Source organism: Acipenser ruthenus, chromosome 7 (assembly GCF_902713425.1).
Source record: "Acipenser ruthenus chromosome 7, fAciRut3.2 maternal haplotype, whole genome shotgun sequence".
NCBI classification, from domain to species: Eukaryota; Metazoa; Chordata; class Actinopteri; order Acipenseriformes; family Acipenseridae; genus Acipenser; species Acipenser ruthenus.
In genome coordinates, this window is record NC_081195.1 from 49,432,421 (window position 1) to 49,456,314 (window position 23,894).

Here is a 23,894-nt window from a genome sequence, read left to right on the forward strand (position 1 = left end):
AACTTCACCAATTGACCGCATCGTACCGGCTCTTAAGCTAGCTTCTGTTGGAGCAGCAGGACAAGCTCGCCATCCCGCCCGCTGCTTTCCTGCATTATTGCTCACCAAAACCGTTCGCCGAAACAAAAATAGGTAAATATGTAACCTATTTACCATGGTATCTCTCCCCTGGGTGCCTTGTGTTTTGCGCCGGCTGCTCTTGATCTCCGTGAACGCACCCGCTGTCTCCAAACCTTGCAGAGCAGCACATTGAAGCGCTTGAAAACACAGCACAACATTCCCTAATAACACTTGCAATGCATTATGACTTCAAAGGTATGACTTTAAGTCTATGACATTATTATTTATTGATTTTATTTTGTTTTATTTCTTTGATCACCAACTGCCACGACAACACACTCGTTTTTTTATGCAGTACTCCTGAAGAACTTCACCAATTGCCCGCATCGTACCGGCTCTTAAGGTAGCTTCTGTTGGAGCAGCAGGAGAAGCTCGCCATCCCGCCCGCTGCTTTCCTGCATTATTGCTCACCAAAACCGTTCGCCGAAACAAAAATAGGTAAATATGTAACCTATTTACCATGGTATCTCTCCCCTGGGTGCCTTGTGTTTTGCGCCGACTGCTCTTGATCTCCGTGAACGCACCCGCTGTCTCCAAACCTTGCAGAGCAGCACATTGAAGCGCTTGAAAACACAGCACAACATTCCCTAATAACACTTGCAATGCATTACGACTTCAAAGGTATGACTTTAAGTCTATGACATTATTATTTATTGATTTTATTTTGTTTTATTTCTTTGATCACCAACTGCCACGACAACACACTCGTTTTTTTATGCAGTACTCCTGACGAACTTCACCAATTGACCGCATCGTACCGGCTCTTAAGGTAGCTTGTGTTGGAGCAGCAGGACAAGCTCGCCATCCCGCCCGCTGCTTTCTTGCATTACTGCTCACCAAAACCGTTCGCCGAAACAAAAATAGGTAAATAGGTAACCTATTTACCATGGTATCTCTCCCCTGGGTGCCTTGTGTTTTGCGCCGGCTGCTCTTGATCTTCGTGAACGCACCCGCTGTCTCCAAACCTTGCAGAGCAGCACATTGAAGCGCTTGAAAACACATCACAACATTCCCTAATAACACTTGCAATGCATTATGACTTCAAAGGTATGACTTTAAGTCTATGACATTATTATTTATTGATTTTATTTTGTTTTATTTCTTTGATCACCAACTGCCACGACAACACACTCGTTTTTTTATGCAGTACTCCTGACGAACTTCACCCATTGCACGCATCGTACCGGCTCTTAAGCTAGCTTGTGTTGGAGCAGCAGGACAAGCTCGCCATCCCGCCCGCTGCTTTCCTGCATTAATGCTCACCAAAACACAACGCACCCAGGGGAGAGATACCATGGTAAATAGGTAACCTATTTACCATGGTATCCCTCCCCTGCGGCGGCTGCTCTTGATCTCCGTTGGCTCTTGATCTCCGTGAACGCACCCGCTGTCACATTGAAGCGCTTGAAAACACAGCACAACATTCCCTAATAACACTTGCAATGCATTATGACTTCAAAGGTATGACTTTAAGTCTATGACATTATTATTTATTGATTTTATTTTGTTTTATTTCTTTGATCACCAACTGCCACGACAACACACTCGTTTTTTTATGCAGTACTCCTGACGAACTTCACCCATTGCACGCATCGTACCGGCTCTTAAGCTAGCTTGTGTTGGAGCAGCAGGACAAGCTCGCCATCCCGCCCGCTGCTTTCCTGCATTAATGCTCACCAAAACACAACGCACCCAGGGGAGAGATACCATGGTAAATAGGTAACCTATTTACCATGGTATCCCTCCCCTGCGGCGGCTGCTCTTGATCTCCGTTTGCTCTTGATCTCCGTGAACGCACCCGCTGTCACATTGAAGCGCTTGAAAACACAGCACAACATTCCCTAATAACACTTGCAATGCATTATGACTTCAAAGGTATGACTTTAAGTCTATGACATTATTATTTATTGATTTTATTTTGTTTTATTTCTTTGATCACCAACTGCCACGACAACACACTCGTTTTTTTTATGCAGTACTCCTGACGAACTTCACCAATTGACCGCATCGTACCGGCTCTTAAGCTAGCTTCTGTTGGAGCAGCAGGACAAGCTCGCCATCCCGCCCGCTGCTTTCCTGCATTATTGCTCACCAAAACCGTTCGCCGAAACAAAAATAGGTAAATATGTAACCTATTTACCATGGTATCTCTCCCCTGGGTGCCTTGTGTTTTGCGCCGGCTGCTCTTGATCTCCGTGAACGCACCCGCTGTCTCCAAACCTTGCAGAGCAGCACATTGAAGCGCTTGAAAACACAGCACAACATTCCCTAATAACACTTGCAATGCATTATGACTTCAAAGGTATGACTTTAAGTCTATGACATTATTATTTATTGATTTTATTTTGTTTTATTTCTTTGATCACCAACTGCCACGACAACACACTCGTTTTTTTATGCAGTACTCCTGACGAACTTCACCAATTGACCGCATCGTACCGGCTCTTAAGGTAGCTTGTGTTGGAGCAGCAGGACAAGCTCGCCATCCCGCCCGCTGCTTTCTTGCATTACTGCTCACCAAAACCGTTCGCCGAAACAAAAATAGGTAAATAGGTAACCTATTTACCATGGTATCTCTCCCCTGGGTGCCTTGTGTTTTGCGCCGGCTGCTCTTGATCTTCGTGAACGCACCCGCTGTCTCCAAACCTTGCAGAGCAGCACATTGAAGCGCTTGAAAACACAGCACAACATTCCCTAATAACACTTGCAATGCATTATGACTTCAAAGGTATGACTTTAAGTCTATGACATTATTATTTATTGATTTTATTTTGTTTTATTTCTTTGATCACCAACTGCCACGACAACACACTCGTTTTTTTATGCAGTACTCCTGACGAACTTCACCAATTGCCCGCATCGTACCGGCTCTTAAGGTAGCTTCTGTTGGAGCAGCAGGAGAAGCTCGCCATCCCGCCCGCTGCTTTCCTGCATTATTGCTCACCAAAACCGTTCGCCGAAACAAAAATAGGTAAATATGTAACCTATTTACCATGGTATCTCTCCCCTGGGTGCCTTGTGTTTTGCGCCGACTGCTCTTGATCTCCGTGAACGCACCCGCTGTCTCCAAACCTTGCAGAGCAGCACATTGAAGCGCTTGAAAACACAGCACAACATTCCCTAATAACACTTGCAATGCATTACGACTTCAAAGGTATGACTTTAAGTCTATGACATTATTATTTATTGATTTTATTTTGTTTTATTTCTTTGATCACCAACTGCCACGACAACACACTCGTTTTTTTATGCAGTACTCCTGACGAACTTCACCAATTGACCGCATCGTACCGGCTCTTAAGGTAGCTTGTGTTGGAGCAGCAGGACAAGCTCGCCATCCCGCCCGCTGCTTTCTTGCATTACTGCTCACCAAAACCGTTCGCCGAAACAAAAATAGGTAAATAGGTAACCTATTTACCATGGTATCTCTCCCCTGGGTGCCTTGTGTTTTGCGCCGGCTGCTCTTGATCTTCGTGAACGCACCCGCTGTCTCCAAACCTTGCAGAGCAGCACATTGAAGCGCTTGAAAACACAGCACAACATTCCCTAATAACACTTGCAATGCATTATGACTTCAAAGGTATGACTTTAAGTCTATGACATTATTATTTATTGATTTTATTTTGTTTTATTTCTTTGATCACCAACTGCCACGACAACACACTCGTTTTTTTATGCAGTACTCCTGACGAACTTCACCAATTGACCGCATCGTACCGGCTCTTAAGCTAGCTTCTGTTGGAGCAGCAGGACAAGCTCGCCATCCCGCCCGCTGCTTTCCTGCATTATTGCTCACCAAAACCGTTCGCCGAAACAAAAATAGGTAAATATGTAACCTATTTACCATGGTATCTCTCCCCTGGGTGCCTTGTGTTTTGCGCCGGCTGCTCTTGATCTCCGTGAACGCACCCGCTGTCTCCAAACCTTGCAGAGCAGCACATTGAAGCGCTTGAAAACACAGCACAACATTCCCTAATAACACTTGCAATGCATTATGACTTCAAAGGTATGACTTTAAGTCTATGACATTATTATTTATTGATTTTATTTTGTTTTATTTCTTTGATCACCAACTGCCACGACAACACACTCGTTTTTTTATGCAGTACTCCTGACGAACTTCACCCATTGCACGCATGGTACCTGCTCTTAAGCTAGCTTGTGTTGGAGCAGCAGGACAAGCTCGCCATCCCGCCCGCTGCTTTCCTGCATTAATGCTCACCAAAACACAACGCACCCAGGGGGGAGATACCATGGTAAATAGGTAACCTATTTACCATGGTATCCCTCCCCTGCGGCGGCTGCTCTTGATCTCCGTTTGCTCTTGATCTCCGTGAACGCACCCGCTGTCTCCAAACCTTGCAGAGCAGCACATTGAAGCGCTTGAAAACACAGCACAACATTCCCTAATAACACTTGCAATTCATTATGACTTCAAAGGTATGACTTTAAGTCTATGACATTATTATTTATTGATTATATTTTGTTTTATTTCTTTGATCACCAACTGCCACGACAACACACTCGTTTTTTTATGCAGTACTCCTGACGAACTTCACCCATTGCACGCATCGTACCGGCTCTTAAGCTAGCTTGTGTTGGAGCAGCAGGACAAGCTCGCCATCCCGCCCGCTGCTTTCCTGCATTAATGCTCACCAAAACACAACGCACCCAGGGGAGAGATACCATGGTAAATAGGTAACCTATTTACCATGGTATCCCTCCCCTGCGGCGGCTGCTCTTGATCTCCGTTTGCTCTTGATCTCCGTGAACGCACCCGCTGTCACATTGAAGCGCTTGAAAACACAGCACAACATTCCATAATAACACTTGCAATGCATTATGACTTCAAAGGTATGACTTTAAGTCTATGACATTATTATTTATTGATTTTATTTTGTTTTATTTCTTTGATCACCAACTGCCACGACAACACACTCGTTTTTTTATGCAGTACTCCTGACGAACTTCACCAATTGACCGCATCGTACCGGCTCTTAAGGTAGCTTGTGTTGGAGCAGCAGGACAAGCTCGCCATCCCGCCCGCTGTTTTCTTGCATTACTGCTCACCAAAACCGTTCGCCGAAAAAAAAATAGGTAAATAGGTAACCTATTTACCATGGTATCTCTCCCCTGGGTGCCTTGTGTTTTGCGCCGGCTGCTCTTGATCTCCGTGAACGCACCCGCTGTCTCCAAACCTTGCAGAGCAGCACATTGAAGCGCTTGAAAACACAGCACAACATTCCCTAATAACACTTGCAATGCATTATGACTTCAAAGGTATGGCTTTAAGTCTATGACATTATTATTTATTGATTTTATTTTGTTTTATTTCTTTGATCACCAACTGCCACGACAACACACTCGTTTTTTTATGCAGTACTCCTGATGAACTTCACCCATTGCCCGCATCGTACCGGCTCTTAAGCTAGCTTGTGTTGGAGCAGCAGGACAAGCTCGCCATCCCGCCCGCTGCTTTCCTGCATTAATGCTCACCAAAACACAACGCACCCAGGGGAGAGATACCATGGTAAATAGGTAACCTATTTACCATGGTATCCCTCCCCTGCGGCGGCTGCTCTTGATCTCCGTTTGCTCTTGATCTCCGTGAACGCACCCGCTGTCTCCAAACCTTGCAGAGCAGCACATTGAAGCGCTTGAAAACACAGCACAACATTCCCTAATAACACTTGCAATGCATTATGACTTCAAAGGTATGACTTTAAGTCTATGACATTATTATTTATTGATTTTATTTTGTTTTATTTCTTTGATCACCAACTGCCACGACAACACACTCGTTTTTTTATGCAGTACTCCTGACGAACTTCACCCATTGCACGCATGGTACCTGCTCTTAAGCTAGCTTGTGTTGGAGCAGCAGGACAAGCTCGCCATCCCGCCCGCTGCTTTCCTGCATTAATGCTCACCAAAACACAACGCACCCAGGGGGGAGATACCATGGTAAATAGGTAACCTATTTACCATGGTATCCCTCCCCTGCGGCGGCTGCTCTTGATCTCCGTTTGCTCTTGATCTCCGTGAACGCACCCGCTGTCTCCAAACCTTGCAGAGCAGCACATTGAAGCGCTTGAAAACACAGCACAACATTCCCTAATAACACTTGCAATGCATTATGACTTCAAAGGTATGACTTTAAGTCTATGACATTATTATTTATTGATTATATTTTGTTTTATTTCTTTGATCACCAACTGCCACGACAACACACTCGTTTTTTTATGCAGTACTCCTGACGAACTTCACCCATTGCACGCATCGTACCGGCTCTTAAGCTAGCTTGTGTTGGAGCAGCAGGACAAGCTCGCCATCCCGCCCGCTGCTTTCCTGCATTAATGCTCACCAAAACACAACGCACCCAGGGGAGAGATACCATGGTAAATAGGTAACCTATTTACCATGGTATCCCTCCCCTGCGGCGGCTGCTCTTGATCTCCGTTTGCTCTTGATCTCCGTGAACGCACCCGCTGTCACATTGAAGCGCTTGAAAACACAGCACAACATTCCCTAATAACACTTGCAATGCATTATGACTTCAAAGGTATGACTTTAAGTCTATGACATTATTATTTATTGATTTTATTTTGTTTTATTTCTTTGATCACCAACTGCCACGACAACACACTCGTTTTTTTTATGCAGTACTCCTGACGAACTTCACCAATTGACCGCATCGTACCGGCTCTTAAGCTAGCTTCTGTTGGAGCAGCAGGACAAGCTCGCCATCCCGCCCGCTGCTTTCCTGCATTATTGCTCACCAAAACCGTTCGCCGAAACAAAAATAGGTAAATATGTAACCTATTTACCATGGTATCTCTCCCCTGGGTGCCTTGTGTTTTGCGCCGGCTGCTCTTGATCTCCGTGAACGCACCCGCTGTCTCCAAACCTTGCAGAGCAGCACATTGAAGCGCTTGAAAACACAGCACAACATTCCCTAATAACACTTGCAATGCATTATGACTTCAAAGGTATGACTTTAAGTCTATGACATTATTATTTATTGATTTTATTTTGTTTTATTTCTTTGATCACCAACTGCCACGACAACACACTCGTTTTTTTATGCAGTACTCCTGACGAACTTCACCCATTGCACGCATGGTACCTGCTCTTAAGCTAGCTTGTGTTGGAGCAGCAGGACAAGCTCGCCATCCCGCCCGCTGCTTTCCTGCATTAATGCTCACCAAAACACAACGCACCCAGGGGGGAGATACCATGGTAAATAGGTAACCTATTTACCATGGTATCCCTCCCCTGCGGCGGCTGCTCTTGATCTCCGTTTGCTCTTGATCTCCGTGAACGCACCCGCTGTCTCCAAACCTTGCAGAGCAGCACATTGAAGCGCTTGAAAACACAGCACAACATTCCCTAATAACACTTGCAATGCATTATGACTTCAAAGGTATGACTTTAAGTCTATGACATTATTATTTATTGATTATATTTTGTTTTATTTCTTTGATCACCAACTGCCACGACAACACACTCGTTTTTTTATGCAGTACTCCTGACGAACTTCACCCATTGCACGCATCGTACCGGCTCTTAAGCTAGCTTGTGTTGGAGCAGCAGGACAAGCTCGCCATCCCGCCCGCTGCTTTCCTGCATTAATGCTCACCAAAACACAACGCACCCAGGGGGGAGATACCATGGTAAATAGGTAACCTATTTACCATGGTATCCCTCCCCTGCGGCGGCTGCTCTTGATCTCCGTTTGCTCTTGATCTCCGTGAACGCACCCGCTGTCTCCAAACCTTGCAGAGCAGCACATTGAAGCGCTTGAAAACACAGCACAACATTCCCTAATAACACTTGCAATGCATTATGACTTCAAAGGTATGACTTTAAGTCTATGACATTATTATTTATTGATTATATTTTGTTTTATTTCTTTGATCACCAACTGCCACGACAACACACTCGTTTTTTTATGCAGTACTCCTGACGAACTTCACCCATTGCACGCATCGTACCGGCTCTTAAGCTAGCTTGTGTTGGAGCAGCAGGACAAGCTCGCCATCCCGCCCGCTGCTTTCCTGCATTAATGCTCACCAAAACACAACGCACCCAGGGGAGAGATACCATGGTAAATAGGTAACCTATTTACCATGGTATCCCTCCCCTGCGGCGGCTGCTCTTGATCTCCGTTTGCTCTTGATCTCCGTGAACGCACCCGCTGTCACATTGAAGCGCTTGAAAACACAGCACAACATTCCCTAATAACACTTGCAATGCATTATGACTTCAAAGGTATGACTTTAAGTCTATGACATTATTATTTATTGATTTTATTTTGTTTTATTTCTTTGATCACCAACTGCCACGACAACACACTCGTTTTTTTATGCAGTACTCCTGACGAACTTCACCAATTGACCGCATCGTACCGGCTCTTAAGGTAGCTTGTGTTGGAGCAGCAGGACAAGCTCGCCATCCCGCCCGCTGTTTTCTTGCATTACTGCTCACCAAAACCGTTCGCCGAAACAAAAATAGGTAAATAGGTAACCTATTTACCATGGTATCTCTCCCCTGGGTGCCTTGTGTTTTGCGCCGGCTGCTCTTGATCTCCGTGAACGCACCCGCTGTCTCCAAACCTTGCAGAGCAGCACATTGAAGCGCTTGAAAACACAGCACAACATTCCCTAATAACACTTGCAATGCATTATGACTTCAAAGGTATGGCTTTAAGTCTATGACATTATTATTTATTGATTTTATTTTGTTTTATTTCTTTGATCACCAACTGCCACGACAACACACTCGTTTTTTTATGCAGTACTCCTGATGAATTTCACCCATTGCCCGCATCGTACCGGCTCTTAAGCTAGCTTGTGTTGGAGCAGCAGGACAAGCTCGCCATCCCGCCCGCTGCTTTCCTGCATTAATGCTCACCAAAACACAACGCACCCAGGGGAGAGATACCATGGTAAATAGGTAACCTATTTACCATGGTATCCCTCCCCTGCGGCGGCTGCTCTTGATCTCCGTTTGCTCTTGATCTCCGTGAACGCACCCGCTGTCTCCAAACCTTGCAGAGCAGCACATTGAAGCGCTTGAAAACACAGCACAACATTCCCTAATAACACTTGCAATGCATTATGACTTCAAAGGTATGACTTTAAGTCTATGACATTATTATTTATTGATTTTATTTTGTTTTATTTCTTTGATCACCAACTGCCACGACAACACACTCGTTTTTTTATGCAGTACTCCTGACGAACTTCACCAATTGACCGCATCGTACCGGCTCTTAAGCTAGCTTCTGTTGGAGCAGCAGGACAAGCTCGCCATCCCGCCCGCTGCTTTCCTGCATTATTGCTCACCAAAACCGTTCGCCGAAACAAAAATAGGTAAATATGTAACCTATTTACCATGGTATCTCTCCCCTGGGTGCCTTGTGTTTTGCGCCGGCTGCTCTTGATCTCCGTGAACGCACCCGCTGTCTCCAAACCTTGCAGAGCAGCACATTGAAGCGCTTGAAAACACAGCACAACATTCCCTAATAACACTTGCAATGCATTATGACTTCAAAGGTATGACTTTAAGTCTATGACATTATTATTTATTGATTTTATTTTGTTTTATTTCTTTGATCACCAACTGCCACGACAACACACTCGTTTTTTTATGCAGTACTCCTGACGAACTTCACCCATTGCACGCATGGTACCTGCTCTTAAGCTAGCTTGTGTTGGAGCAGCAGGACAAGCTCGCCATCCCGCCCGCTGCTTTCCTGCATTAATGCTCACCAAAACACAACGCACCCAGGGGGGAGATACCATGGTAAATAGGTAACCTATTTACCATGGTATCCCTCCCCTGCGGCGGCTGCTCTTGATCTCCGTTTGCTCTTGATCTCCGTGAACGCACCCGCTGTCTCCAAACCTTGCAGAGCAGCACATTGAAGCGCTTGAAAACACAGCACAACATTCCCTAATAACACTTGCAATGCATTATGACTTCAAAGGTATGACTTTAAGTCTATGACATTATTATTTATTGATTTTATTTTGTTTTATTTCTTTGATCACCAACTGCCACGACAACACACTCGTTTTTTTATGCAGTACTCCTGACGAACTTCACCCATTGCACGCATGGTACCTGCTCTTAAGCTAGCTTGTGTTGGAGCAGCAGGACAAGCTCGCCATCCCGCCCGCTGCTTTCCTGCATTAATGCTCACCAAAACACAACGCACCCAGGGGAGAGATACCATGGTAAATAGGTAACCTATTTACCATGGTATCCCTCCCCTGCGGCGGCTGCTCTTGATCTCCGTTTGCTCTTGATCTCCGTGAACGCACCCGCTGTCACATTGAAGCGCTTGAAAACACAGCACAACATTCCCTAATAACACTTGCAATGCATTATGACTTCAAAGGTATGACTTTAAGTCTATGACATTATTATTTATTGATTTTATTTTGTTTTATTTCTTTGATCACCAACTGCCACGACAACACACTCGTTTTTTTATGCAGTACTCCTGACGAACTTCACCAATTGACCGCATCGTACCGGCTCTTAAGCTAGCTTGTGTTGGTGCAGCAGGACAAGCTCGCCATCCCGCCCGCTGCTTTCCTGCATTATTGCTCACCAAAACACAACGCACCCAGGGGAGAGATACCATGGTAAATAGGTAACCTATTTACTATGGTATCCCTCCCCTGCGGCGGCTGCTCTTGATCTCCGTTTGCTCTTGATCTCCGTGAACGCACCCGCTGTCTCCAAACCTTGCAGAGCAGCACATTGAAGCGCTTGAAAACACAGCACAACATTCCCTAATAACACTTGCAATGCATTATGACTTCAAAGGTATGACTTTAAGTCTATGACATTATTATTTATTGATTTTATTTTGTTTTATTTCTTTGATCACCAACTGCCACGACAACACACTCGTTTTTTTATGCAGTACTCCTGACGAACTTCACCAATTGCCCGCATGGTACCGGCTCTTAAGCTAGCTTGTGTTGGTGCAGCAGGACAAGCTCGCCATCCCGCCCGCTGCTTTCCTGCATTATTGCTCACCAAAACACAACGCACCCAGGGGAGAGATACCATGGTAAATAGGTAACCTATTTACCATGGTATCCCTCCCCTGCGGCGGCTGCTCTTGATCTCCGTTTGCTCTTGATCTCCGTGAACGCACCCGCTGTCTCCAAACCTTGCAGAGCAGCACATTGAAGCGCTTGAAAACACAGCACAACATTCCCTAATAACACTTGCAATGCATTATGACTTCAAAGGTATGACTTTAAGTCTATGACATTATTATTTATTGATTTTATTTTGTTTTATTTCTTTGATCACCAACTGCCACGACAACACACTCGTTTTTTTATGCAGTACTCCTGACGAACTTCACCAATTGACCGCATCGTACCGGCTCTTAAGCTAGCTTGTGTTGGTGCAGCAGGACAAGCTCGCCATCCCGCCCGCTGCTTTCCTGCATTATTGCTCACCAAAACACAACGCACCCAGGGGAGAGATACCATGGTAAATAGGTAACCTATTTACCATGGTATCCCTCCCCTGCGGCGGCTGCTCTTGATCTCCGTTTGCTCTTGATCTCCGTGAACGCACCCGCTGTCTCCAAACCTTGCAGAGCAGCACATTGAAGCGCTTGAAAACACAGCACAACATTCCCTAATAACACTTGCAATGCATTATGACTTCAAAGGTATGACTTTAAGTCTATGACATTATTATTTATTGATTTTATTTTGTTTTATTTCTTTGATCACCAACTGCCACGACAACACACTCGTTTTTTTATGCAGTACTCCTGACGAACTTCACCAATTGCCCGCATGGTACCGGCTCTTAAGCTAGCTTGTGTTGGTGCAGCAGGACAAGCTCGCCATCCCGCCCGCTGCTTTCCTGCATTATTGCTCACCAAAACACAACGCACCCAGGGGAGAGATACCATGGTAAATAGGTAACCTATTTACCATGGTATCCCTCCCCTGCGGCGGCTGCTCTTGATCTCCGTTTGCTCTTGATCTCCGTGAACGCACCCGCTGTCTCCAAACCTTGCAGAGCAGCACATTGAAGCGCTTGAAAACACAGCACAACATTCCCTAATAACACTTGCAATGCATTATGACTTCAAAGGTATGACTTTAAGTCTATGACATTATTATTTATTGATTTTATTTTGTTTTATTTCTTTGATCACCAACTGCCACGACAACACACTCGTTTTTTTATGCAGTACTCCTGACGAACTTCACCAATTGACCGCATCGTACCGGCTCTTAAGGTAGCTTATGTTGGAGCAGCAGGACAAGCTCGCCATCCCGCCCGCTGCTTTCTTGCATTACTGCTCACCAAAACCGTTCGCCGAAACAAAAATAGGTAAATAGGCAACCTATTTACCATGGTATCTCTCCCCTGGGTGCCTTGTGTTTTGCGCCGGCTGCTCTTGATCTCCGTGAACGCACCCGCTGTCTCCAAACCTTGCAGAGCAGCACATTGAAGCGCTTGAAAACACAGCACAACATTCCCTAATAACACTTGCAATGCATTATGACTTCAAAGGTATGACTTTAAGTCTATGACATTATTATTTATTGATTTTATTTTGTTTTATTTCTTTGATCACCAACTGCCACGACAACACACTCGTTTTTTTATGCAGTACTCCTGACGAACTTCACCAATTGACCGCATCGTACCGGCTCTTAAGCTAGCTTGTGTTGGAGCAGCAGGACAAGCTCGCCATCCCGCCCGCTGCTTTCCTGCATTAATGCTCACCAAAACACAACGCACCCAGGGGAGAGATACCATGGTAAATAGGTAACCTATTTACCATGGTATCCCTCCCCTGCGGCGGCTGCTCTTGATCTCCGGCTGCTCTGGATCTCCGTGAACGCACCCGCTGTCACATTGAAGCGCTTGAAAACACAGCACAACATTCCCTAATAACACTTGCAATGCATTATGACTTCAAAGGTATGACTTTAAGTCTATGACATTATTATTTATTGATTTTATTTTGTTTTATTTCTTTGATCACCAACTGCCACGACAACACACTCGTTTTTTTATGCAGTACTCCTGACGAACTTCACCAATTGACCGCATCGTACCGGCTCTTAAGGTAGCTTGTGTTGGAGCAGAAGGACAAGCTCGCCATCCCGCCCGCTGCTTTCTTGCATTACTGCTCAACCAAACCGTTCGCCGAAACAAAAATAGGTAAATAGGTAACCTATTTACCATGGTATCTCTCCCCTGGGTGCCTTGTGTTTTGCGCCGGCTGCTCTTGATCTCCGTGAACGCACCCGCTGTCTCCAAACCTTGCAGAGCAGCACATTGAAGCGCTTGAAAACACAGCACAACATTCCCTAATAACACTTGCAATGCATTATGACTTCAAAGGTATGACTTTAAGTCTATGACATTATTATTTATTGATTATATTTTGTTTTATTTCTTTGATCACCAACTGCCACGACAACACACTCGTTTTTTTATGCAGTACTCCTGACGAACTTCACCCATTGCACGCATAGTACCGGCTCTTAAGCTAGCTTGTGTTGGAGCAGCAGGACAAGCTCGCCATCCCGCCCGCTGCTTTCCTGCATTAATGCTCACCAAAACACAACGCACCCAGGGGAGAGATACCATGGTAAATAGGTAACCTATTTACCATGGTATCCCTCCCCTGCGGCGGCTGCTCTTGATCTCCGGCTGCTCTTGATCTCCGTGAACGCACCCGCTGTCACATTGAAGCGCTTGAAAACACAGCACAACATTCCCTAATAACACTTGCAATGCATTATGACTTCAAAGGTATGACTTTAAGTCTATGACATTATTATTTATTGATTTTATTTTGTTTTATTTCTTTGATCACCAACTGCCACGACAACACACTCGTTTTTTTTATGCAGTACTCCTGACGAACTTCACCAATTGACCGCATCGTACCGGCTCTTAAGCTAGCTTCTGTTGGAGCAGCAGGACAAGCTCGCCATCCCGCCCGCTGCTTTCCTGCATTATTGCTCACCAAAACCGTTCGCCGAAACAAAAATAGGTAAATATGTAACCTATTTACCATGGTATCTCTCCCCTGGGTGCCTTGTGTTTTGCGCCGGCTGCTCTTGATCTCCGTGAACGCACCCGCTGTCTCCAAACCTTGCAGAGCAGCACATTGAAGCGCTTGAAAACACAGCACAACATTCCCTAATAACACTTGCAATGCATTATGACTTCAAAGGTATGACTTTAAGTCTATGACATTATTATTTATTGATTTTATTTTGTTTTATTTCTTTGATCACCAACTGCCACGACAACACACTCGTTTTTTTATGCAGTACTCCTGACGAACTTCACCCATTGCCCGCATGGTACCGGCTCTTATGCTAGCTTGTGTTGGTGCAGCAGGACAAGCTCGCCATCCCGCCCGCTGCTTTCCTGCATTATTGCTCACCAAAACACAACGCACCCAGGGGAGAGATACCATGGTAAATAGGTAACCTATTTACCATGGTATCCCTCCCCTGCGGCGGCTGCTCTTGATCTCCGTTTGCTCTTGATCTCCGTGAACGCACCCGCTGTCTCCAAACCTTGCAGAGCAGCACATTGAAGCGCTTGAAAACACAGCACAACATTCCCTAATAACACTTGCAATGCATTATGACTTCAAAGGTATGACTTTAAGTCTATGACATTATTATTTATTGATTTTATTTTGTTTTATTTCTTTGATCACCAACTGCCACGACAACACACTCGTTTTTTTATGCAGTACTCCTGACGAACTTCACCAATTGACCGCATCGTACCGGCTCTTAAGGTAGCTTATGTTGGAGCAGCAGGACAAGCTCGCCATCCCGCCCGCTGCTTTCTTGCATTACTGCTCACCAAAACCGTTCGCCGAAACAAAAATAGGTAAATAGGCAACCTATTTACCATGGTATCTCTCCCCTGGGTGCCTTGTGTTTTGCGCCGGCTGCTCTTGATCTCCGTGAACGCACCCGCTGTCTCCAAACCTTGCAGAGCAGCACATTGAAGCGCTTGAAAACACAGCACAACATTCCCTAATAACACTTGCAATGCATTATGACTTCAAAGGTATGACTTTAAGTCTATGACATTATTATTTATTGATTTTATTTTGTTTTATTTCTTTGATCACCAACTGCCACGACAACACACTCGTTTTTTTATGCAGTACTCCTGACGAACTTCACCAATTGACCGCATCGTACCGGCTCTTAAGCTAGCTTGTGTTGGAGCAGCAGGACAAGCTCGCCATCCCGCCCGCTGCTTTCCTGCATTAATGCTCACCAAAACACAACGCACCCAGGGGAGAGATACCATGGTAAATAGGTAACCTATTTACCATGGTATCCCTCCCCTGCGGCGGCTGCTCTTGATCTCCGGCTGCTCTGGATCTCCGTGAACGCACCCGCTGTCACATTGAAGCGCTTGAAAACACAGCACAACATTCCCTAATAACACTTGCAATGCATTATGACTTCAAAGGTATGACTTTAAGTCTATGACATTATTATTTATTGATTTTATTTTGTTTTATTTATTCTTTGATCACCAACTGCCACGACAACACACTCGTTTTTTTATGCAGTACTCCTGACGAACTTCACCAATTGACCGCATCGTACCGGCTCTTAAGCTAGCTTGTGTTGGAGCAGCAGGACAAGCTCGCCATCCCGCCCGCTGCTTTCCTGCATTAATGCTCACCAAAACACAACGCACCCAGGGGAGAGATACCATGGTAAATAGGTAACCTATTTACCATGGTATCCCTCCCCTGCGGCGGCTGCTCTTGATCGCCGTTTGCTCTTGATCTCCGTGAACGCACCCGCTGTCACATTGAAGCGCTTGAAAACACAGCACAACATTCCCTAATAACACTTGCAATGCATTATGACTTCAAAGGTATGACTTTAAGTCTATGACATTATTATTTATTGATTTTATTTTGTTTTATTTCTTTGATCACCAACTGCCACGACAACACACTCGTTTTTTTATGCAGTACTCCTGACGAACTTCACCAATTGACCGCATCGTACCGGCTCTTAAGGTAGCTTCTGTTGGAGCAGCAGGACAAGCTCGCCATCCCGCCCGCTGCTTTCCTGCATTAATGCTCACCAAAACACAACGCACCCAGGGGAGAGATACCATGGTAAATAGGTAACCTATTTACCATGGTATCCCTCCCCTGCGGCGGCTGCTCTTGATCTCCGTTTGCTCTTGATCTCCGTGAACGCACCCGCTGTCTCCAAACCTTGCAGAGCAGCACATTGAAGCGCTTGAAAACACAGCACAACATTCCCTAATAACACTTGCAATGCATTATGACTTCAAAGGTATGACTTTAAGTCTATGACATTATTATTTATTGATTTTATTTTGTTTTATTTCTTTGATCACCAACTGCCACGACAACACACTCGTTTTTTTATGCAGTACTCCTGACGAACTTCACCAATTGACCGCATCGTACCGGCTCTAAAGGTAGCTTGTGTTGGAGCAGCAGGACAAGCTCGCCATCCCGCCCGCTGCTTTCTTGCATTACTGCTCAACCAAACCGTTCGCCGAAACAAAAATAGGTAAATAGGTAACCTATTTACCATGGTATCTCTCCCCTGGGTGCCTTGTGTTTTGCGCCGGCTGCTCTTGATCTCCGTGAACGCACCCGCTGTCTCCAAACCTTGCAGAGCAGCACATTGAAGCACTTGAAAACACAGCACAACATTCCCTAATAACACTTGCAATGCATTATGACTTCAAAGGTATGACTTTAAGTCTATGACATTATTATTTATTGATTATATTTTGTTTTATTTCTTTGATCACCAACTGCCACGACAACACACTCGTTTTTTTATGCAGTACTCCTGACGAACATCACCCATTGCACGCATCGTACCGGCTCTTAAGCTAGCTTGTGTTGGAGCAGCAGGACAAGCTCGCCATCCCGCCCGCTGCTTTCCTGCATTAATGCTCACCAAAACACAACGCACCCAGGGGAGAGATACCATGGTAAATAGGTAACCTATTTACCATGGTATCCCTCCCCTGCGGCGGCTGCTCTTGATCGCCGTTTGCTCTTGATCTCCGTGAACGCACCCGCTGTCACATTGAAGCGCTTGAAAACACAGCACAACATTCCCTAATAACACTTGCAATGCATTATGACTTCAAAGGTATGACTTTAAGTCTATGACATTATTATTTATTGATTTTATTTTGTTTTATTTCTTTGATCACCAACTGCCACGACAACACACTCGTTTTTTTTATGCAGTACTCCTGACGAACTTCACCAATTGACCGCATCGTACCGGCTCTTAAGGTAGCTTGTGTTGGAGCAGCAGGACAAGCTCGCCATCCCGCCCGCTGCTTTCCTGCATTAATGCTCACCAAAACACAACGCACCCAGGGGAGAGATACCATGGTAAATAGGTAACCTATTTACCATGGTATCCCTCCCCTGCGGCGGCTGCTCTTGATCTCCGGCTGCTCTGGATCTCCGTGAACGCACCCGCTGTCTCCAAACCTTGCAGAGCAGCACATTGAAGCGCTTGAAAACACAGCACAACATTCCCTAATAACACTTGCAATGCATTATGACTTCAAAGGTATGACTTTAAGTCTATGACATTATTATTTATTGATTATATTTTGTTTTATTTCTTTGATCACCAACTGCCACGACAACACACTCGTTTTTTTATGCAGTACTCCTGACGAACATCACCCATTGCACGCATGGTAACGGCTCTTATGCTAGCTTGTGTTGGTGCAGCAGGACAAGCTCGCCATCCCGCCCGCTGCTTTCCTGCATTAATGCTCACCAAAACACAACGCACCCAGGGGAGAGATACCATGGTAAATAGGTAACCTATTTACCATGGTATCCCTCCCCTGCGGCGGCTGCTCTTGATCTCCGTTTGCTCTTGATCTCCGTGAACGCACCCGCTGTCTCCAAACCTTGCAGAGCAGCACATTGAAGCGCTTGAAAACACAGCACAACATTCCCTAATAACACTTGCAATGCATTATGACTTCAAAGGTATGACTTTAAGTCTATGACATTATTATTTATTGATTATATTTTGTTTTATTTCTTTGATCACCAACTGCCACGACAACACACTCGTTTTTTTATGCAGTACTCCTGACGAACATCACCCATTGCACGCATCGTACCGGCTCTTAAGCTAGCTTGTGTTGGAGCAGCAGGACAAGCTCGCCATCCCGCCCGCTGCTTTCCTGCATTAATGCTCACCAAAACACAACGCACCCAGGGGAGAGATACCATGGTAAATAGGTAACCTATTTACCATGGTATCCCTCCCCTGCGGCGGCTGCTCTTGATCGCCGTTTGCTCTTGATCTCCGTGAACGCACCCGCTGTCACATTGAAGCGCTTGAAAACACAGCACAACATTCCCTAATAACACTTGCAATGCATTATGACTTCAAAGGTATGACTTTAAGTCTATGACATTATTATTTATTGATTTTATTTTGTTTTATTTCTTTGATCACCAACTGCCACGACAACACACTCGTTTTTTTTATGCAGTACTCCTGACGAACTTCACCAATTGACCGCATCGTACCGGCTCTTAAGGTAGCTTCTGTTGGAGCAGCAGGACAAGCTCGCCATCCCGCCCGCTGCTTTCCTGCATTAATGCTCACCAAAACACTACGCACCCAGGGGAGAGATACCATGGTAAATAGGTAACCTATTTACCATGGTATCCCTCCCCTGCGGCGGCTGCTCTTGATCTCCATTTGCTCTTGATCTCCGTGAACGCACCCGCTGTCTCCAAACCTTGCAGAGCAGCACATTGAAGCGCTTGAAAACACAGCACAACATTCCCTAATAACACTTGCAATGCATTATGACTTCAAAGGTATGACTTTAAGTCTATGACATTATTATTTATTGATTTTATTTTGTTTTATTTCTTTGATCACCAACTGCCACGACAACACACTCGTTTTTTTATGCAGTACTCCTGACGAACTTCACCAATTGACCGCATCGTACCGGCTCTTTAGGTAGCTTGTGTTGGAGCAGCAGGACAAGCTCGCCATCCCGCCCGCTGCTTTCCTGCATTAATGCTCACCAAAACACAACGCACCCAGGGGAGAGATACCATGGTAAATAGGTAACCTATTTACCATGGTATCCCTCCCCTGCGGCGGCTGCTCTTGATCTCCAGCTGCTCTGGATCTCCGTGAACGCACCCGCTGTCACATTGAAGCGCTTGAAAACACAGCACAACATTCCCTAATAACACTTGCAATGCATTATGACTTCAAAGGTATGACTTTAAGTCTATGACATTATTATTTATTGATTTTATTTTGTTTTATTTCTTTGATCACCAACTGCCACGACAACACACTCGTTTTTTTATGCAGTACTCCTGACGAACTTCACCAATTGACCGCATCGTACCGGCTCTTAAGGTAGCTTGTGTTGGAGCAGCAGGACAAGCTCGCCATCCCGCCCGCTGCTTTCTTGCATTACTGCTCAACCAAACCGTTCGCCGAAACAAAAATAGGTAAATAGGTAACCTATTTACCATGGTATCTCTCCCCTGGGTGCCTTGTGTTTTGCGCCGGCTGCTCTTGATCTCCGTGAACGCACCCGCTGTCTCCAAACCTTGCAGAGCAGCACATTGAAGCGCTTGAAAACACAGCACAACATTCCCTAATAACACTTGCAATGCATTATGACTTCAAAGGTATGACTTTAAGTCTATGACATTATTATTTATTGATTTTATTTTGTTTTATTTCTTTGATCACCAACTGCCACGACAACACACTCGTTTTTTTATGCAGTACTCCTGACGAACTTCACCAATTGACCGCATCGTACCGGCTCTTAAGGTAGCTTATGTTGGAGCAGCAGGACAAGCTCGCCATCCCGCCCGCTGCTTTCTTGCATTACTGCTCACCAAAACCGTTCGCCGAAACAAAAATAGGTAAATAGGCAACCTATTTACCATGGTATCTCTCCCCTGGGTGCCTTGTGTTTTGCGCCGGCTGCTCTTGATCTCCGTGAACGCACCCGCTGTCTCCAAACCTTGCAGAGCAGCACATTGAAGCGCTTGAAAACACAGCACAACATTCCCTAATAACACTTGCAATGCATTATGACTTCAAAGGTATGACTTTAAGTCTATGACATTATTATTTATTGATTTTATTTTGTTTTATTTCTTTGATCACCAACTGCCACGACAACACACTCGTTTTTGTATGCAGTACTCCTGACGAACTTCACCAATTGACCGCATCGTACCGGCTCTTAAGGTAGCTTCTGTTGGAGCAGCAGGACAAGCTCGCCATCCCGCCCGCTGCTTTCCTGCATTATTGCTCACCAAAACCGTTCGCCGAAACAAAAATAGGTAAATATGTAACCTATTTACCATGGTATCTCTCCCCTGGGTGCCTTGTGTTTTGCGCCGGCTGCTCTTGATCTCCGTGAACGCACCCGCTGTCTCCAAACCTTGCAGAGCAGCACATTGAAGCGCTTGAAAACACAGCACAACATTCCCTAATAACACTTGCAATGCATTATGACTTCAAAGGTATGACTTTAAGTCTATTACATTATTATTTATTGATTTTATTTTGTTTTATTTCTTTGATCACCAACTGCCACGACAACACACTCGTTTTTTTATGCAGTACTCCTGACGAACTTCACCCATTGCACGCATGGTACCTGCTCTTAAGCTAGCTTGTGTTGGAGCAGCAGGACAAGCTCGCCATCCCGCCCGCTGCTTTCCTGCATTAATGCTCACCAAAACACAACGCACCCAGGGGAGAGATACCATGGTAAATAGGTAACCTATTTACCATGGTATCCCTCCCCTGCGGCGGCTGCTCTTGATCTCCGTTTGCTCTTGATCTCCGTGAACGCACCCGCTGTCTCCAAACCTTGCAGAGCAGCACATTGAAGCGCTTGAAAACACAGCACAACATTCCCTAATAACACTTGCAATGCATTATGACTTCAAAGGTATGACTTTAAGTCTATGACATTATTATTTATTGATTTTATTTTGTTTTATTTCTTTGATCACCAACTGCCACGACAACACACTCGTTTTTTTTATGCAGTACTCCTGACGAACTTCACCAATTGACCGCATCGTACCGGCTCTTAAGCTAGCTTCTGTTGGAGCAGCAGGACAAGCTCGCCATCCCGCCCGCTGCTTTCCTGCATTATTGCTCACCAAAACCGTTCGCCGAAACAAAAATAGGTAAATATGTAACCTTTTTACCATGGTATCTCTCCCCTGGGTGCCTTGTGTTTTGCGCCGGCTGCTCTTGATCTCCATGAACGCACCCGCTGTCTCCAAACCTTGCAGAGCAGCACATTGAAGCGCTTGAAAACACAGCACAACATTCCCTAATAACACTTGCAATGCATTATGACTTCAAAGGTATGACTTTAAGTCTATGACATTATTATTTATTGATTTTATTTTGTTTTATTTCTTTGATCACCAACTGCCACGACAACACACTCGTTTTTTTATGCAGTACTCCTGACGAACTTCACCAATTGACCGCATCGTACCGGCTCTTAAGGTAGCTTCTGTTGGAGCAGCAGGACAAGCTCGCCATCCCGCCCGCTGCTTTCCTGCATTATTGCTCACCAAAACCGTTCGCCGAAACAAAAATAGGTAAATATGTAACCTATTTACCATGGTATCTCTCCCCTGGGTGCCTTGTGTTTTGCGCCGACTGCTCTTGATCTCCGTGAACGCACCCGCTGTCTCCAAACCTTGCAGAGCAGCACATTGAAACGCTTGTAAACACAGCACAACATTCCCTAATAACACTTGCAATGCATTATGACTTCAAAGGTATGGCTTTAAGTCTATGAAATTATTATTTATTGATTTTATTTTGTTTTATTTCTTTGATCACCAACTGCCACGACAACACACTCGTTTTTTTATGCAGTACTCCTGACGAACTTCACCCATTGCCCGCATCGTACCGGCTCTTAAGCTAGCTTGTGTTGGAGCAGCAGGACAAGCTCGCCATCCCGCCCGCTGCTTTCCTGCATTAATGCTCACCAAAACACAACGCACCCAGGGGAGAGATACCATGGTAAATAGGTAACCTATTTACCATGGTATCCCTCCCCTGCGGCGGCTGCTCTTGATCTCCAGCTGCTCTGGATCTCCGTGAACGCACCCGCTGTCACATTGAAGCGCTTGAAAACACAGCACAACATTCCCTAATAACACTTGCAATGCATTATGACTTCAAAGGTATGACTTTAAGTCTATGACATTATTATTTATTGATTTTATTTTGTTTTATTTCTTTGATCACCAACTGCCACGACAACACACTCGTTTTTTTATGCAGTACTCCTGACGAACTTCACCAATTGACCGCATCGTACCGGCTCTTAAGGTAGCTTGTGTTGGAGCAGCAGGACAAGCTCGCCATCCCGCCCGCTGCTTTCTTGCATTACTGCTCAACCAAACCGTTCGCCGAAACAAAAATAGGTAAATAGGTAACCTATTTACCATGGTATCTCTCCCCTGGGTGCCTTGTGTTTTGCGCCGGCTGCTCTTGATCTCCGTGAACGCACCCGCTGTCTCCAAACCTTGCAGAGCAGCACATTGAAGCGCTTGAAAACACAGCACAACATTCCCTAATAACACTTGCAATGCATTATGACTTCAAAGGTATGACTTTAAGTCTATGACATTATTATTTATTGATTTTATTTTGTTTTATTTCTTTGATCACCAACTGCCACGACAACACACTCGTTTTTTTATGCAGTACTCCTGACGAACTTCACCAATTGACCGCATCGTACCGGCTCTTAAGGTAGCTTATGTTGGAGCAGCAGGACAAGCTCGCCATCCCGCCCGCTGCTTTCTTGCATTACTGCTCACCAAAACCGTTCGCCGAAACAAAAATAGGTAAATAGGCAACCTATTTACCATGGTATCTCTCCCCTGGGTGCCTTGTGTTTTGCGCCGGCTGCTCTTGATCTCCGTGAACGCACCCGCTGTCTCCAAACCTTGCAGAGCAGCACATTGAAGCGCTTGAAAACACAGCACAACATTCCCTAATAACACTTGCAATGCATTATGACTTCAAAGGTATGACTTTAAGTCTATGACATTATTATTTATTGATTTTATTTTGTTTTATTTCTTTGATCACCAACTGCCACGACAACACACTCGTTTTTGTATGCAGTACTCCTGACGAACTTCACCAATTGACCGCATCGTACCGGCTCTTAAGGTAGCTTCTGTTGGAGCAGCAGGACAAGCTCGCCATCCCGCCCGCTGCTTTCCTGCATTATTGCTCACCAAAACCGTTCGCCGAAACAAAAATAGGTAAATATGTAACCTATTTACCATGGTATCTCTCCCCTGGGTGCCTTGTGTTTTGCGCCGGCTGCTCTTGATCTCCGTGAACGCACCCGCTGTCTCCAAACCTTGCAGAGCAGCACATTGAAGCGCTTGAAAACACAGCACAACATTCCCTAATAACACTTGCAATGCATTATGACTTCAAAGGTATGGCTTTAAGTCTATGAAATTATTATTTATTGATTTTATTTTGTTTTATTTCTTTGATCACCAACTGCCACGACAACACACTCGTTTTTTTATGCAGTACTCCTGACGAACTTCACCCATTGCCCGCATCGTACCGGCTCTTAAGCTAGCTTGTGTTGGAGCAGCAGGA